We start from the raw sequence: 15,284 nt of genomic DNA on the forward strand, positions 1-15,284 counted from the left end.
GCTTCAGATCCTCTGTCCCCCTCTCTCTGCCCCTCCCCCACTGGCATTTTGCCCAAAATAAATAAATATTTTTAAAAAAGGAATTCAACCTTAGAGCTTTCCCCATCTAGAAAGAAATTTTGACTCATAAACTTTCCATTCCAGTGTTAGGGCATCTGAGAATGTCTTCATTGTCTGGTTCTCCATCTAAACTCTCCCTTAAGATTTTATTTTATTTTCAGTTTATGTATTTATTTTGAGAGAGCACAAGTGCACAAATAGGGGAGGGGCAGAGAGAGAGAGAGAATCGCAAGCAGGCTCTGCACTGTCAGCGCACAGCCCGACACAGGGCTCAGACTCACCAACCGTGAGATTGTGACCCAAGCTGAAGTCGGAGGCTTAACTGACTGAGCCACGCAGGCGCCCCTTCATTAAGGTTTTAGACTCAGCCTCGGACTGAGCTGATGTCAGGTCCCACGGGCGCATTAGGTTAGATCTCAACAGAGATTCTGGCCGAAGCATTCCACTACTCACACACATTGTCCCCGCTTGCTGTCAGTATGGTAGCCAGCCAAACTACTTCTTTCATTGGCCACTTGGCAAACATGGCCAAATATGGCCACCTGTGCAAATACGGAAATGTGGGCATTCAACAGGTCTTTCTTAGTGACCCCACATAGGCTCCTAGGGGTCATTGCCTTCATTTTTTTTTTTTTTTCATTGCCTTCATTTTTAAGGGCTCACCATAATCCACCCCTACTCAACAATCTGTCCCAGAATTTTGGTAGCAAGTTTACTCAGCTGATTCCTGATTGGCTGGTTCCTACCATCCTCCATGATTCTACCATGTTATCTCGCACAGACGGCACCAAGGAACTGGGGTTGGCAGGGAGGGGAGGTGGTTGAGGGAGGTTAGCTGGAGGTGCCATGTGGGCTGCAGCTTAGTGGGGGAGGGGAGGGCACTGGGGAGCCAAGGCAAGGGTCGAGGGGTTTCCCATGATCTGCCATATCCCACCCATCACCCCATCTGCTTCTAGCATCTGCCCTTGCTACAGTCTTCTTGAAACGTGGGCCGAAGGCCAGAGCCATTGGCCAGATAATGGACACGTCCACAGCTGTCCCCACCTGCCTCCTCTCCCACTGTCCCCCCATCCAAAGCCTCCACTCCAGGCTCACCCTCCCCTGCCCCAAATCTCTGTCTTTGTTCAAGCTGTCTCCTCACCTAGAAGGCCTGCCTTTCTCCCCCTGTACAAATTTTCTCTCCAGCAGGCAGTGCTGAGTCAGAGTGAGGGCATGTACTTAGTAATTTATACCTGTGAGACTCTTTCTTTTTATCATACAATCCTGGGAGCTTTGACAAACGCATACAGTCCCGTAACCACTGCCACAATCAGGACACATAGCAGCTCCATCACCCCCCAAATTCCCTCCTGCTATCCCTTTGAGAGGTTTTGGAGTGGTGGGGGTCTGGAGCTGATGGCCAAGAAAGAATTCTTGAGACATCTTTGGTGCAAAAAGGTGATTTTTATTGAAGCACAGGGACAGGATCCCTGGGCAGAAAGGGCTTCACTGGGGTTGTGAGGAGTGACTGATCACATACTATGGAGTTGGGGGAGGTAAAGGCAAAAGGGAGGCCTGTAAAAGGACTTTCATATGCTTCTAAGATAATGGAGGCTTTGTTATTGTCCCGGTAAGGTTGTTTTCCCTCTAGTAAGACATTAACATTAAGACAGTAGGCAGTTGGGGCACCTGGGTGGCTCAGTCAGTTAAGCAAGCGGCTGACTTCAGTTGAGGTCATGATCTCATGGTTTGCGAGTTGGAGTCCTGCCTTGGGCTCCAGCTAGAGTTCCAGCCTCATATCAGGCTCTCTGCCCCACACAGGGCTCTGCATGCTGACAGTGCCTGCTTGGGATTCTCTCCCTCTCTGCCCCTCCCCGACTTGTTCTCTTCCTCTGTCTCTCTCTCTCTCTCTGTCTCTCAAAATAAATAAATAAACTTAAAAAAGAGAAAGACAGTAGGGAATGCTGGAGAAATGTTATACTCTGTATATGCCTTAATTCAATGAGCAACAGGTTATAAAGAAATTTAATTTTACCTACCATTTCCTTCTTGTCTTTGTTCCCCACAACACTATGGAGGGGAGGGTGATGTTGGGGCTCCAGGAAACGGAGTCTATAGGTTTCTGGAGATAAGGCTATTGATAAGATTGCCTTTTCTTGTAATTTACTAATACATTTGTAAACTGACAGAGACTCAGGTCCTATGTGACTGTGATCTCGATCAGTTAACCATTTGTTTTCGCCTCTTAGCTTTAGGGCAGCCAGGAGTGCCTGAGGAACATCACACATATCTCATGGGGTGGGGGGAAGGGGGTGGTGTTCGCTAGCTTGTGCTTTGTCCTCAGCTTGCCTTATGTTCCCTCATCACCTTTGTGGTCAACCCCTCCCCCAGTCCAGCCCTGACAACTGCTGATCCCCTCCCCCAGCCCAGCCCTGACAACTGCTGATCTGTTCTGTAACGCTGCAGTTGACTTTTCCAAAATGCCATGCGGATGGCATCATACAGTATGTGGCCTTTTGGAGCTGGCTTTCTTCACTCGGCATACTGCCCAGAGATTCATCTGTGTTGTTGCATGTGGTTGGTTCCTTTTTGTGGCTGAGTAATATTCTGTTGTGCCGATGCACCACAGAGTGTTTATCCGTTTCCCAGTTGAAGACTAGCTGCACTTCCAGTTTGGAGCAATGACTAATGAAACTGCTAGGTGCATTTGTGTCAGGTTTTTGTGTGATCCTGTCTTCATCGATCCAGGGTAAATGCCCAGGGGTGGGATCACCGCTGAGCTGCTTGTTGGGGTATGTTTAATGTTGTAGGAAACTGGCCAACTGTTTTGCATCACTTTGCATTCCTACCAGAGTGTTTGAGTGCTCCATTTGCTCCACATCCAGGGCCTTGATATTACTAGTTATTCTGGTGTAGCTACTCTAGAAGGTACGTGGTTATGTTTCTGTGGTTTTAATTTACATTGCTAATGACTAGTGATGTTGAGCATCTTTTCGAAAATAGGGCACAGTCTGTGAGATAAGGCAGACCTAAGTTCAAGTCCTTTTTCTGGCACTTGTCTGACCTTAACCAGATCTCTCTGAGGCTGTTTCTTCACTGGAAAGTGGGGAAGCCAACAGTACTTAGAGTGGCTGCTATGAGGAGAAATGAGAGCCACAGGCACAGAGCAAGTGGGTGGGGAACAGCAGCTACTAATGGGTGCTGATAACAAGTGTTAGAGACCTACCTGCACCTGTCCCACAAGCCTTGCCCAGACAGCTTCATCTCTCCTGCTCTTCTCCCCCTGGCTAGCCCAAAAGTCCCTCTGTTATTTACCCCAGCTCTGATCTCCCAGTGTACTCCGGTGCCCTCCACCATCTCCCCTCAGCTGGCTGCTGGCGTCCTAGTGTGGCCAACCCTGACCCTGATCTCTTGCACATAGGACTCAGTGACCCCCCTTATATCTGCCCCTGAATTTTACCTTCTCACTTACCCTGTTCCTGGACTTTCTTCTCTTAATTCAGCCAATAGCTCAAAACACCTGCTCTCCTCAGGCCATTAGAGAGCCGTCCCCCATTCCCCCCTGCAGGGACTGCTTGCCAGAACCGGGGCACGTGTCTTATGTTCTCTGTGGCCCCGTCCAGCCTGGGCTGATTCAGTGCCCATTGGTTTCCACTGCCATTAGCTTGTGAACTTACACATCTTTCCATAGACTCTTTGCTCTGGGTGGTGAGTGCCCCTCCAGACCTGGGAGAATCATCCTTAGTAAATGATCTTGCATCTATTCCAACTCAACAAATTTCATGGAGTGGTAACGCAGACTGCAGCCACCCACTTGGGCTCTGGATGCTGGGCATTAGGCCTGCGAACTATCCGGCTCTCAGAACATCCCCCATTCTGGGGTCAGTGCAATCTTGGCCATGAGGCAATGACTCTGGCAGCAGGGTAAGAAGCCCCCTTGTGCAGTGCATGTCCCTCCCACCCCTGCTGCCCTGGCCAGGCCTGGGATTGTCCACTCACCCCAGGCCTCCAGGACACCACCACCCTGCAGCCATATAAGAGGCTGCTAGTGTACCTTAGGGGCAGAGAGGAAAGGAAGCCTAGAGGTCTTCTTCTGGGAGCACACATGGCCCTTGGCCAAGACCTGGGTGGGCTCCTGGCCTGAAGGACCTATTGTAGGCAGCTGAGGGTTGGCAGTACATGCAGGAGCTCCTAATGTTTCCCGTCCAAAGTTTCCACTGACCGTCTCCAGCACTGGGCCAGTGCAGGGCGTGGAGCTGTTGCTTGCTGAATGAATAAACGATGCCAAGTTCCTCCTCCTCTGCTGTGCGTAGGGCTCTGATGAATTTCTGGGATGCTCTGCTAAGAGGCTCGTCTTCTGCACCATAACCCCAGGGGCTCCTGTCACACCCATGGTCTCCTGGGCCTGGGCTTCAGGCTGTCAGCCAAAGGCAGCCTCTGTGAGCAGAAGCCCCCCATGTCCTGCAACCTGAACTCAACAAGCAATGGATGTTCGACCAGCCTCACCACCAGAACAGGCCTAGGGGCTGAGCCTTCCAGAGTTCAGGCTTCAGAAAACTAGTCCCCCTGCCAAGGACTGGGGAGGCTTTGGTGTGGCTCCACTCACAAGGCTCTTCCAAGGCCTTGATGCTCATTCTACAGCTCCTGCCTCTTCTAAAGGGTCCCTACTCATCCTTTTGTCTCTCTTTCTGTCTCCTCAATCCTGCCCTACACTTGGGCTTAACTTTCTATTCCAAAGACCCTCTTTTCCTGTCTCTCTATGCCTTCCCACTGAGCATGTCCTGTCCAGAGGAGATGGCCAGGCCCCACGGGGCCTATGTGCTGACACTTCCCAGATGGGACATCTGGGGTTGGGGAGAGCAGGGACTCCAGAGTCCTGGGCTCTTTGTGCTTCTGCCTTTAAGAAAAAAAAAATTGTGTTCCTCAAAATTAAAAAAAAAAATTTTAATGTTTGTTTATTTTTGAGAGAGACCGAGAGACAGAGAGACAGAGAGTGAGTGGAGGAGGGACAGAGAAAGAAGGAGACACAAAATCCAAAATGAGCACCAGGCTCTGAGCTGTCAGCACAGAGCCTGATGCAGGGCTCAAACCCATAGACTGTGAGATCATGACCTGAGCCAAAGTTGGCTGCTTAACCGACTGAGCCACCCAGGCGCCCCTGTGTTCATCAAAATTTAAACATAGAATTGTCATATGACCTAGCAATTCTACTCCTAGGTAGATACCCACAACACTTGAAAAACAGGGGTTCAGGGGCGCCTGGGTGGCTCAGTCGGTTAAGCATCTGACTTCAGTTCAGGTCACAATCTCATGGTTCGTGAGTTTGAGCCTTGCATTGGGCTCTGCTGACAGCTCAGAGCCTGGAGCCTGCTTTGGATTCTGTGTCTCCCTTTCTCTCTGCCCCGCCCTTGCTACTGCTCTGTCTCTCTCACTCTCTCAAAAATAGATAAACATTTAAAAAATTGTTTTAGAAAAACAGGGGTTCAAACAAAGACTTGTACACCCAGGTTCACAGCAGCACTATTCACAATAGCTAAAAGGTAAAAACAACCAAGAGTCCATCAATAGATGAATGGATAAATACAATGGGTATATCTACACAATAGAATAGTATTCATTCATAAAAAGGAATGAAGTACTGATACACATTATAACATGGATGACCCCTGAAAACATTGTGCTAAGTGAACAAAGCCACACACAAAAGATCACATATTGTATGATGCATTGAATGTGAATTATCCAGAATAGGTAAATCCAGAGACAGAAAGCATATTGGTGGTTGCCAGAAGCTGGGGAAAGGTGGGAAATGGGCAGTGATTGTTTAATGGGGGTTCTCCACACCTGGGTGGCTCAGTCAGTTAAACATCCGACTTCGGCTCAGGTCATGATCTCACGGTTTGTGGGTTCAAGCCCCGCGTCAGGTTCTGTACTGACAGCTCAGAGCCTAGAGCCTGTTTAGGATTCTGTCTCCCTCTCTCTCTGCCCCTCCCCAGTTGTGCTTGCTCTCTCTCTCTCTCTCTCAAAAATAAATAAACATTAAAAAAATTTAATAGAGTTTCTCCTTTTGGGTTGATGGAATGTTTTGGAACTAGGTAGAGGTAGTGGTTGGACAACATTTTGACAAATAATGCCACTGAATGGCACACTTTAAATTAGTTAATTTTATGTTATGCAAATTTTACTCCAATAAGAAATTTTTTAAAAATAACATTTGTGGGGGCACCTGGTTGGCTCAGTGGGTAGAGCATGTGACTCTTGATCTCAGGGTTGTGAGTTTGAGCCCCACATTGGGAGAGAGTTTACTCAAAAAACAATAAGTAAATAAAAATAAAATAACACTTGTGGATTCCTTCATCTCAAATATATAAGCAATACACATGCAAAGAAATAAAATCCATGGGAGATACGAGTTGGCCACATAGTCATGGAAAAATAAAGAACTACATAAAGAACAGAAGGGCTGACCAACTTTATAAAGTCAGACTTTATAATAGGTGAGAAGGGGGTCAAAGAAGGGGCCACACACAATAACCAAGAAGAAGGATGCGTCAATAGTATGTTCCAAGACTGTGCGGTCCAATACAGTGGTAATCAGCCATGATTTAAATTTAAACAACTAAAATAAAAAATTCAGTTCTTCAGTTCATTAGCCATATTTCAAGGACTCGGTAGCCACATGTGGTTAGTGGCTGCTGCAAAGACTTTATCCTTGACCAAGTTCAGCATGGCTTCTAGCTGCTTGTGCCCATGTTCCTAGGATTGCCCCAATTCCCTTAAAATGCCCACTGACAAGCTTGCAATTATAAATCCTTTCTCTACCCCTGTGAGAGGTAAATCATCTACCACCCAAAACTATTGCATCAAGGACCTGAAAGCCATCTCTTTCAAAGTCAAACATTCAAGAAGATGACTTTTGATCCTGCTCCCAGTTCCTGTGGGAGGGTAAAAGCCTAAGTTGGGGGGTGGGAGTGAATGGGAGGGAGGATGCTTACTCCAATTAGCACCACTACCTCCCTAAAAATACAAGAATTTTGTTTGCCTTAACTAGTTAGTGTCTGGCTTTGTTGCTCCTTGGCATTACCAAGTTAGACGGCGTGGACATAGGACATGTCCATCATTGGGGAAAATTCTATTGGGCAGTACTATATAACATGATGACATCATGAAATCTTCCCAAGGGAGGGGGGGCCCCTGAGCCAAACTGATCCTTTATCTCCTTGGAGAGGACACCTCCAAATAGCTCAACCAATGAAGCAGAATATTTAAAAAGCAAATCAGACCAATGATTCATAATAACAGAAAAGCATAAAAAGCCATTTTGGAGAAAGGAAGGGCACTTTAAGTTGTAAACAAACAAGTGAACCGTGTGTAAAAGGTGTGAACTTTAAGTCTGACTGAGGTAAAAAGTAAAGTTTATAGACAGTCAATTCAGTCTGGCTTTAATCCCCTTGGGAGAAAACCCCAGATTCCGTGCTCCCCTAGTCCAGTTAATTGGCCTGTAACTCAGAACTGTGACACCAAGAAGTATTTACATTTTCACTTGGGCCTATTCAAATTACAACTCCAACAAAATAATTAAAGTGTAACATTGAAATTCAGCAGAGATGTCAAATTATAGAGCTGTAATCCTGTGGTTATGTTGTAGGAAGGTATGAAAGAAGTATAGAAATAACCAATAAACAAATGAAGTTCAAGTGGAATATTTAGGAACAAGCTTAAGTATTATTGTAGCAATTTTGAGAATCATTGGATTTCTGCCTTTGCTGTTCAAAGTATTTGAAGTGCTCAAAATTACCACTTGTAATGAGTTGGTAATTTACAGGTAGAGTATAACTCCCACAGACCAGTCAGGCACTGAGCAACTTTCAGCCTTCATATTCCCCAAGCAAGTTTGCCAACAGGGTGCCGGTTTGGGATAGAGGTGAGACTCTGACCTGTCCCTGATCACTGTTTGCTCTCTGTTTCCTCTCCCACATCCACCATGAATTTATGCAATAGCCTCCTGACCAGTTTCCTGCTCTGAACATCTGCTCTGTCATTCTTCACTTGGGCCCAGGGTTATCTTCCTGGCACAGGGAGAATCATCAGTTTCTGCCTCTAAAGCTATCACTTTCTTTTTTCCTTCCTTCCTTCCTTCCTTCCTTCCTTCCTTCCTTCCTTCCTTTCTTTCTTCAGAGTGGGGCAGAGGGAGAGGGAGAGAGACAATCTTTTCCTTTTAGTATTTATTTATTTTGGGGAGAGTGCAAGCAGGGGAGGGGCAGAAAGAGGAGGAGAGATGATCCAAAGTGGGCTCTGTGCTGACACACTGATAGCAGTGAGCCTGATGTGGGGCTCAAACTCATGAACTGAGAGATCATGACCCGAACCAAAGTTGGACGCTCAACCGAGCCACCCAGGTGCCCTGGGAGAGAGAGAATCTTGGGCTCCTTGCCCAGCACAGAGCCTGATGCAGGACTTGATTTCATAACCATGAGATCATAACCTGAGCCAAAATCAAGAGCCACCCAGGGACCCCTCTAAACTTTCAAAGGCTCCCCACCAACGACAAGGCATGGCCCAAAGTCCCCAGCATGGCCTGAAGTTCTTTCATGACCTGACCTCAATCTTTTTGAAGTCCCTGCCCTCATGGCCCCTCTCCCCTCTCTTACCTCTATGAGTTTCTTCGTCTCTACCCAGAATGTCTTCTTCCCGTTCCCACCTTAGAGGCCCAGCCCAAAGACCATCTCTTCTGGGGGACATTTCAGGACCCCCCTAGTGCAGAGTTCTTGCTTATGTCTTTACTAAAACAATCTATCTTCAGGGATCCAAGACAGGTAGTGTTTAAAGATCCAGGCCTTGGGTACAGACAAATAAGGGTTCAAATCCTAGCTCTGGGTCTTACTAGCCTCTCAGTTGCTGCCCATGTAAATGAGCACATGGGTCCAATGGTGAGCACAACAAATATGGCCTGTGCCTTCATGGGGCTGACAGTTAAGGGGGTGAGTCAAATAGTCGAACCAAGGAATGTCTAATGAGAACAATATTCTGGAATAGAGGATCACGGTTCTGTCTGAGCATTTAACTGGGGATCAGAGAAGTTGAGGCAGCACTAATGAGGCAGTGCAGGAAGAGGAGGCAAGGAAAGAGTATTCAAGTTGAGAGAATGGCGTGTGCAAAGGCCCTATGGCAGGAGAGAGCAGCAAGGGGAGAGAGAGATAGCTCTATACACTCCCTACCTGATGTTCTGTGGCTTGGGAAAGGCCAGAGACCTCCTGGCTTTTGTGAGGGAAGAAAGATAGAAATGCAGTTGTGGTCCCAGACCCCTAACCCATGTTTTTCCTCCCTGGTCCCAGGTCTTTAGGGTTGTTGGTCAGGCTCCCACTGCCCACCCCTCCCTCTCCCAGACCCTTGTGACTACCCCCCTTATTAGAGTTAGAGCGTAGAGGATATGTGGCCACACCAGACCCCACCTTTTCCTGGGGTCATCCTGAGTTGGTGGTGGGAGCCAACAGAACTCTCCCCCAGCTGCTGTAAAGCCTAATCTCCACTTCCCAAGCAGGCTCAAGCATGAGGCCACACCTGCCCTGGGCATCTGTGTCAGGTAGATACTCCTTTCCAAACTCTGCACCTAGGGTAACCCAAGCCACATCCTACATATTTGGAGAGACATTCAGTGGCATCTGTCCAGCCAACAGGTCTGAAGGGTAGGACTGATTTAGCCATGATGTGGAGGGGCAGAGCAGGCAGGGGCTCCTGCAAAGAATGATCCCACTCCAACAACAGAGATGCCATTCACTCCCACAGAACTTCCTTCAGTTGGTAGATTTCAGGCTTGAATTAGGACTGCAAGCAGAGCACTTATGGCCCCTGAGAGATGCCAGGAGTTTCCAGAGCACCCAGAAGGTGGGTGGGAGAGGAAGTGCAGTGAGTGGTCAGGAGGTGTGGGATTCGGGTTACATACCATGATGATACCATCATTGTGGTTTAGCTTCTCAGCCCATGGGTCAGGGGGGACCAAGGGAATGAGCTTGAGAAGGCAGGGGGAGACAGGCACACCATGGAAGAGGGGAATTATCTGTCCCTCAAAGCACTGGAACCCAGATGGTTAGAATGAAAGTCCTCCAGGGCGTCTGGATGGCTAAGTGGGTTCAGTGTCTGACTCTTGATTTCGGGTCATGATCTCACGGTTTGGGGGTTCCAGCCCCAAGTCCGGCTCGGCACTGTCAGTGCGAAGCCTGCTTGGGATTGTCTCTCTGCCCCTCCCCTGCTCTCTCTCTCTCTAAGTAAATAAATAAACTTAAATATATTATATATGAATAAAGAATATGAAAATTCTTTAAAAAAAAAAAAAGAATGAAAGTGCTCCACAACCAGCCAGTAGATGACGTTTGAGGAGGTGGCATAGTGCTACAGGGTCAGGGGGAGGACATCTGCCCCTGTTAGCATGACAGGACTTGAGGGTAACCTGGAAGCATGGAGCTCGGCAGGCAGAAGGACACGACATGGGCGATGAGTGCCTGGACCGGCACCAGCCTGCCTGGCTTTGCTGCTTGCTGGCTCTGAGACCTCAGAGGCTCCTTGAGCTTCAGTTTCCTGGTCCCTAAGGGGGGTGATCACAGTGCCAATCTCAGAATGTGCCAGGAGGACTACATGAACCAACCCCGCACTGTTCAAGAAGGCAACCACTAACCACCTGTGGTAGTTTGCTAGGATCGCCCTAATAAAGCACCCCAAACTGAGTGGCTTATGCAACAAAATTTATTCTCTCACAGTTCTGGAGGCTGCAAGTCCAAGATTAAAATGTCAGCAGGCTTCATTCCTTCTGAGGGCTGAGGGAGAATCTGTTCCCTGCATCTCCCCTGGCTTCTGATGGTTTCCCCACAATCTTTGGCATTTCTTGGCTTGTAGAAGCATCACCCCAATCTCTGTCTTCACCCTCACATGGTATTCTCCCCGTGGGCATGTCAGTATCCAAATTTCCCCTCCTGTTAAGGACACCAGTCACAGTGAAATAGGGGCCCATCCTTCTCCAGTATGACCTCATCTAAACTAATTACATATGCAATGACCCTGTTTCCAGGTAAGGCCACATTCTGAGATACTGAGGATTAGGGCTTCGGCATACGAATTCGGGAGGGGACACAATTCAATCTAAAACACCACATGTGGCTCATTGAGCGTTTGAAATGTGGCTGGTCAGAGTTGAAATGAAATACTACATACTAAGCTGAAATACTAAATACACACTGTATTTCAGAGGCTTTGTACAAAAAAAAATGCAAGATATCTCACTATTTATTTTTTAATGAGATAATTATCTTCTTTATGGATCGTGTTTACAGGTGACAAAATGATAATATTTTGGCTACCCTGTGTTAAATAAAGCATTATTAAAATTAGATTTTTTTAACATGGCTGCTAGAGAATTTGAAGTTACCTTTGTGAGGGTGTCTGGGTGGCTCAGTCGGTTAAGCGTCCCACTCTTGATTTTGGCTCAGGTCACCATCTCATGATTGTGAGATTGAGCCCCGAGAAGGACTCTGCACTGGGTGTGGACACTGCTTAAGATTTTCTCTCTCTGTCTCTCCCCCCACCCTTCTCTCCCTCAAATAAATTAAAAAAAAAAAATTAAAGTTACTCATGTGGCTTTCATTATTTATCTACTGGACAGTACTGAACTAATATTTACAAAGCCCTTGGAACAGGCCCGGCCCAAGGGAAATGCCTATAAATGCTGTTAAGTAAAGGCTTCTCTTTGGAGGTGACTTGTTACTTGTGGCATTTTAAAAATACGACTTTCCCCACTTCTCGGAGACTGGGAAAAGTTGGGAACATATTCCTTGCCTGGACTTCCTTTTATTGAATGGATTTTGTTGTCTATTCTGGAAGCATATGGCATATATAACGTGGTCTCATCTTTGGCAAATTGTTCCATGGTATTTTTTTTTCTGTGTCATTATAAACTCTTCATCAACCACATTAAGCACTGTGGTTTCTGGAAAAATTGTTTCCAATTTTCCTATTAACAATGCACACATAACTTTAAGTTGAAAATCCTTTCTGTTGGGCACCTGGGTGGCTCAGTCGTTTAAGCGTCTGACTTCAGCTCAGGTCATGATCTCACAGTTTGTGGGTTCGAGCCCCATGTCGGGCTCTGGGCAGACAGCCCAGCGCCTGGAGCCTGCTTCAGATTCTGTCTCCCTCTCTCTCTGCCCCTCCCCCACTCTCTGTCTCTTTGTCTCTCAAAAATAAACAAACATTAAAAAAAAACTTTAAAAAAAAATCCTTTCTGTTAGTTAGGATTGTTATTGGACAAAGTGGTAAACTATTGAAGGATCCAATGCATATTGTCAGGTCGTTTTCTAGAAAAGGTGAATTAATTACCAGTCCTGCCAGCAATGTATACATATCTCCATTTCACCAGCTTCTTCCTTTATTTATTTTTTTTTAATTTAATGTTTATTTATTTTTTAGAGAGAGAGAGAGAGAGTGAGCGGGGAATGGGCAGAGAGAGAAGGAGACACAGAATCCGAAGCAGGCTCCAGGCTCCAAGTTGTCAGCACAGAACCTGGCCAGGGCTTGAACCCACGAACCGTGAGATCATGACCTGAGCTGAAGTCCAGAACTTAACCAACCGAGCCACCCACGTGCCCCCAGTTTCTTCCTTTATTTTCAGATTATTTAAAAAAAAGATGGGGGTGTGTGTGTGTGTATGTGTGTGTGTGTGTGTGTGTGTGGTTTGGTTTGTTCTGAGGCTGATTTAGCCAGGGGAAAAAAAGTATCTCATTGCTTGTATACCCATTTCTTTGATGACCTGGAATTTGAGCATTTATCCATTGGATTATTTCCCCTGTGCATTTCCTCTTCTGACAGTGTGTTGAGTCCTTTGTCCATTTCTTAGTGCCTTACTATTTTTTCTTATTAATTTACATGCATTCTTTATAAAAATATCAATTTTTGTATATTATTTTTACAAATTCACATTAGCAAATGCTGACTTAGTTGTGTGTCTTGTTTAACAGATTTTTGCATTTTTATGTAGTCAAATCGACTGTCCCCTTTGTGATTTCTGTCATTGCTTTTAAATTAAAAAAAAATGTTTATTTATTACTTTGAGAGAAAGAGAAAGACAGCATGAGCAGGGGAGGGGCAGAGAGAGAGACACAGACACATAATCCAAAGCAGGCTCCAGGCTCTGGGCTGTCAGCACAGAAGCTGAAGCAGGGCTCAAACCCACAAACTGTGAGATCATGACCTGAGCCAAAGCCGGCCACTTAACCACCTGAGCCACCCTGGCACCCCTGTCATTGCTTTTAAACAAAGACCATGCCCTTCCAGAGATGGGCTGTCAGTTTCACTTTCTTTTAGCATTTTACAATGTTGTTTTTTTCTATTTGAGCGGAGAGGGAAGGACAGAGAGAGAGAGAGAGAGAGAGAGAGAGAGAGAGAGAATCCCAAGCAGGCTCCATGCTCAGCACAGAGCCCACAATGGGGCTCAATCCCACCACCCTGAGATCATGACTTGAGCCAAAATCATGAGTCAGACGCTCAACTGATTAAGCCACCCAGGCTACAATTTTTTTTTTTAATTAAGATTTTAAATCCCTCTAGGAGAGTGCTGTCCAAATGAAATAGAATGCAAATCACAAATGTGAGCCACACATGCAATTGAAATTTTTCTGGTATAGCCACATTTTTTTAAAAAGTAAAAAGAAAAGAGCACAGAGGATTTTTAGTGAAAATAGTAAAAGTATTCTGTATGATACCACAATGGTAAATATATGTCACTACATATTTGTCCAAACCCACAGAATGTACAGCACCAGAAGTAAGCCCTAATGTAAACTGTGGACTTTGGGTGATAATGATGTGTCAGTATAGGCTTATCAGTTGTAACAAATGTCCCACCCTGGTAGAGACTGTCCATAGTGGCAGGGGCTGTGCGTGTGGTGGGGAGAACAGAATATATGAGACGTCTCTATACTTTCCACTCAATTTTGCTGTAAATCTAAAACTGCCCTAAAAAATAAAACTTATTCATTTAAAAAAATTCTAAATTATAAAAAATATTTTAAAGAAACAGATGAAATCAATTTTAATAATATATCTTATTTATCCCAGTATTTCAAAAAAAGTATTCCAATATTATAATCAATGTAAGAAATTAATTAATGAAATCTTTCATTCTGGGGGTGTTAAGTCTTCACAATTTAACGTGTATTTTACACTTACGGCACATCTCTATTCCGCGAGAGTGACGAGCCAAGGTCCCAATACTTAACAGCCCCATGTGGCTCATGGCAACCAGATTGGTCAGTACAGGTCTAGAACTTGGTTCAGCCTCCAGGGAGGGCAGAGGGAGAAAGGTTCTGGTGGCTTGATTTACCTCCTCCTTCAGTTTCCACCTGCTCCTCTCTTGAAAATTCCTGCCCAGCCAAGCTGTTTTCTCACCTTTTCCATGACCTCTGCCTGGTTCCTGGATGCCATCCTGGCCACCTGTGTCAGCCGCCTCCCACCCTTGGCCTCCTGACTCCTCCATCACTCCACCTGGGGCTTCCAGCCATCCACTGCCACCTCCCATTCCCCAGCTTTCAGGCTGTAGATCTTACCCAGGAGCTCACCAGCGTGGGGCCGTCCCAGAATTTCCACCTCTGCAGCTCCCTGCTCTGGTGAAAGCATCAATAATAATAATGATGATACAATATTCCTAACATTGCACACTGACTGGTGGTGCAATGCCAGGCTAACCCCTGGTGGATCATCTTATCTAATCCTCCTGACCATCTTGAAGTCTGGAACCATTTGGCACATAAAGACTTCTATCAGCCAGTGAACACAGACAGGGCCCAGCCTGTGTTCAAGGCCAGGGGAGGGAGGATGGCGTCCCTCAGGGCAGAAGGTCCTGGGGATCACCTAGAGCGTTGAGCCAGGTTTATAGAAGGTCCCTCCATATTGCGGGGGGTGGGGGGGTGGGGGGTGGGGAAGGATCTAGGTGTGTTCCCCAGAACTTGCCCACATGTCCTTTATGCCCGCCCCCCTTCCCCTACCACGCAGGAACCTGTGGAAGCCTTGGGATGAGGACGCCTGGAGGTGGTGACACCTACAGCCCTCCCCTGGAGTCTGCGCTCTGGGAACCCTCTGGAGCCGGTCACCTCCCAGCCCCGGGTAGGGTGAGTCCTGGCCACCGCCGCCAAACAACCCGAGGGGAGGGGAGAACTGGGCGGGGCGGGGCAGGGCTGGTCCTCTCCCGTCGGGGCGGGACC

The sequence above is a fragment of the Panthera onca genome, chromosome D3, assembly GCF_046562875.1.
Source record: "Panthera onca isolate mPanOnc1 chromosome D3, mPanOnc1 haplotype 2, whole genome shotgun sequence".
In the NCBI taxonomy this organism is placed as follows: Eukaryota; Metazoa; Chordata; class Mammalia; order Carnivora; family Felidae; genus Panthera; species Panthera onca.